The sequence below is a fragment of the Aulostomus chinensis genome, chromosome 1 (assembly GCF_037954235.1).
Source record: "Aulostomus chinensis isolate RoL2024-O1b breed Wild chromosome 1, RoL_Achi_v1.0, whole genome shotgun sequence".
Classification (NCBI taxonomy): Eukaryota; Metazoa; Chordata; class Actinopteri; order Syngnathiformes; family Aulostomidae; genus Aulostomus; species Aulostomus chinensis.
In genome coordinates, this window is record NC_141320.1 from 49,466,472 (window position 1) to 49,470,428 (window position 3,957).

The window sequence follows — 3,957 nt, forward strand, 5'->3', positions numbered from 1 at the left end:
TAAACAAAAATAAAAGAAAAACACAGTCAGCTTTTTATAAAAAAAAAGGACAGGCTCGACTGTACGGGAGCTTTATGATTCAAAATATAACTTAAACCACTCCTTCATATTAAAATAAAGTAATTAATATAAAACAAAGACAGAGCTCATAAGTCATACACCTACCCCGGAGGCAGCGAGGTCCGACTGTTGCTACCCCCCGGGGTGCACGACCCTAAACCACAGGGGGTGCTGCCTTTAATTGCAGTAGGAAACCCCAGTTCCCGTGTTTTGTGAATGTGTTTTAAATGGCAAGTGGGATCACAACTCTTAACTTCGTTACAGGAGCACAACACTTGTTGCTTCCTTGTCATTCTCATGTCTGTCTGTCCATCTGGAGTTGGGGGGAGGAGCTTCACATGTTTTTTCTTTTTTTAAAAAGGGAATGTCATGACTTCCTCTGTATGTTAGAATATGAACGACTAAAAATGTTCATCCACAGTTTAAAGTTAGAATTAAATTTAAAGTAGAAAACTCTTCCCTCTTCAATCCTGTCACTCAGTGTTGTAAACTGTTTCAAACAAATTCTACTGTTCAACAGTTCAAGTGTTTCTAATGAAGCTGAATGTTCTCCTCTACTTTCCTCTATTGTGTTTCTTTCATGTCCTCCTGAGATCAAAGACAGAATTCTAGCTACTGTCAAAGCCCTGATGACATCATCAGGAATTCTGACCTGTCCAGGGTGAACCCTGCCTTTTGCGCAATGTCACCTGGGATCGCCCCCCCCCCCCCCCCCCCATGACCCTTAAAGGATAAGAACAGAAAGTGGATGGAGGGATGGACTCAACACTGAAATCAGCTGATCTGATCCACATTCTAATGTTTCCTGTCCCTCTTTAGGAGTCAATGAGAATAGTAGTGTATATAATAATGTATATCCAACCTTGTAGTATCTTTCCAAAGCTTTTAGTATTTCTTCTTGTTTCTACTTGTAGTTTTAGTGTCTGGATCTTTTCTTTTGATGTCCTGCTGTCTGCTCTTTGCTTTTGGAGCTTCCTTCAACAACTACCAGGCCTCCTGGGTACTGTAGGAAACATGGTCAAGTTCTTCTGACTTCTCCAGGAACGTCCTGCTCACATTGGTCTGTCTTCATTTTGACTCCTCCCACTGCCACAATGACCAGCCTTTATACTCTTGGTGACTGGGGCCCTGGTTGCTGCAGGCCTCAACACCAGCCTGTGGTTGTGAGCAGGGCAGAACAGAACTGACAGTATCTCCCATGCAGGACCTGGGTCAGCGCCTGGTGCCAGCTGGGGCACCGCTTTAACCTGGACCCCTAGAAGATCTTCTCCAGGAACTGGCCTTTTTCAATCGAAACAGCGTGAAACTTCAAGTAAAGAATTAAAATTATTTAATTCACAATGAAGCCTCTGTCAAAAAACAAAGGAACAACTGACTACCTCACCATGATCACCAGGAGGTAACCTGGTAGTCAGAGCAGCAATGCTCAGGTCTGTGGACTCAGAGGAGGGTTCTTCTTTTGGTCACAGGTTTGAAGACCTCAGTGGAAGAGAGAGAAGAGGCTGTGAGAGACCTGCCACACCTCTCCAGTGACCTGGGACATGATGGCAGTGGTGGGATTTGAACCCACGCCTCCTCAGAGACTGGAGCTTAAACCCAGCGCCTTAGACCGCTCGGCCACACTACCTCACTGAGCTGTTCTGTGAGTTGGTCTGCTAAAGGCGTGTTGAAGAGGAAGTAACACTGATATCAAACTTATTCTGAAGGGGGACCCCTTCCCTCCCACGGTCACAGGAAGTGACAACAGCGCCGCTAGAGGCAGGAAAGAAATGGTAAAAGGACTCAGTTTGTACAGAGCCTTTCTACCTCAGCAGCACTCAAGGAGCTGAACAATGTCCTCTCATTCACACACTCACACACTGATGCTGAAGGCTGCCATGCAAGGAGCCAACCTACTCATCAGAAGTATTTGGGGGTTCAGTATCTCACTCAAGGACACTTTGACATGGTCACTGGAGAAAGTGAGGATCAAACCAGCCACCCTTTGGTTGCCAGACGGCCACGCTACTCCTGAGTCATGTGACCTGGATAAGATGGTGAACTACAGCTGATTGCCATGCTAGCAAACCCCCTTTTGTTTGGTTTGGTTGTTGTTTAGTGACTGTGGATGAATACACAGGAGAAGTTGAGCATAAATTTGTGTTCCCTGTTCACTTGAATATCTGCAGGAGTGTGAGGTGGAAATAATAGTTGGAGGAGAATGAGAGTTCAGTCTCAGCGCTATGACCTGTGCTGACACTAAAACATGTCAGATGGTCGCTGTTTGGGTTTTTGGAAAACAAGGAGGCTGTGGGTTCAAGCTGGATTCTCAGAGACGATTTCCCCAACCTCTACATTGGCATCTACACTGTCATCCAGTCATGTGACAGAAGTCATCCAGTCACGTGACTGAAGTCATCCAGTCATGTCAGTGATGTCACTTGGCAGGACTCTCATTGCCGTCTCATTCCAGAAAAGAATCCAGACTCCACCTGTGGCTCCATGATAACTGAGGGACCTCTGGTTGGAGGCTGGACGATGATGTTTGGACTGGAAGGAAAACTCCTTGTCCAAATTCCATTGTGTTCAAGTTTAAAGTCCCACAATCAGAAGTAGCTGAATCTGACAGGTGGAGGTTTGGAACTACAAGATGGTGATGTTTTCTTGACTTGATGCTCTGACTGTCAGGGTGGATGTCAGCTTCTTCTGCTGCTGCATCTGAGTGGCTAGGATTGGAGGTTTTACCCTCCAAGGTTGTTTGGTTCCAGGGGAAATTTTAGAATTCCAGTCCCCAACCTGGGCTGTTCTGAAACTCTTCTCCTGAATCACTCCTGAGCTGCAGCAAGAACAAATACCAGTGCCAACCAGATCAACTTCATGGCTGCTAACAGCCTCAGACACTTGATTTCCATCAATCTGGAGCCAAGAAGGCCCTCACCTGTGGTTCTCCTCCAGGAGGGTCCAGGTTCTGCCATTGGGGCTCCTGGTGCCACTGCCAGAGAGCCTCAGCTGCACACTGCAACATTTCAACAGGAGATTGACATTCCTTCAAATGTCCTGACATCTGATTCCAATGGTTCTGTTCCATATTTATATTTTAAAATCAATCACACAATGAAAGCTGCCTCAGCTGGTTTAAGAGAGAGAACAAGCTAAGAGATCTGAAACCAGTAAAATATGCTTTTCTGTGTGCAAACTAGTGAGGGGCATGGAAGGATATTTTACCACCAATACAGAACCCAGACTTTAGTCATGTGATGAGATGGTGACTCTGATTATGAAGTTAATGGACAAAATGTGAATTGAGAGAAAACACATTCCTTCAGTAGACTTTGATCCAACATTGAAGTTAGAGTTTGGTGGCTGCTCCATGTTGGAGGAAACCAGGCAATGTTGGGACGTCACAGGGAAGCTCCTTTGCCTCCTCTGCTGCCAGTTCAACCACTCACTCCCATCAGTGGAGAGCAGCTTCAACTGGGTTTGGAGTTTACCATTGTGGATGCATAGGAATGTGGAGAAAATGTCCTTTGTCAGAAGTGGGATTTGAACTCACGCCTCCAGGAGAGACTGCGACCTGAACGCAGCGCCTTAGACCGCTCAGCCATCCTGACAGACACTGAAAGTTGCAGACTTCAATATCAAATGAATTCATTCACTGACAAAGTAGAATTTTTTTCCACAGGAGCTACTGGCTCCTTAGTCGTTACATTTATTGTTAACATTAAACACACAGTCTGAGTTCATGGCAGTAAGAAATGAACCAGAACATTTGAACCACGTAACATCTCTTGATCAGTTTGTTACATGGGACACATTCCAGACAGGAAGGTCCTTCTGAGACTTGAACTCTGATCACTGGATCCAGAGTCCAGAGGGCTCACCCTTCCACCATGGAACCAAACACAAGGAGGACGTTCC

At 45.7% G+C, this 3,957-nt stretch overlaps 1 non-coding gene across 1 annotated transcript; it reads right to left on the bottom strand.

Annotated features, from left to right (window-relative positions):
• Positions 1-1,605: 1,605 nt before the first annotated feature.
• trnal-uaa (transfer RNA leucine (anticodon UAA)) lies at positions 1,606-1,687 on the bottom strand. The gene has a single exon. It is a non-coding gene; the product is annotated as a tRNA-Leu (tRNA).
• Positions 1,688-3,957: the final 2,270 nt, after the last annotated feature.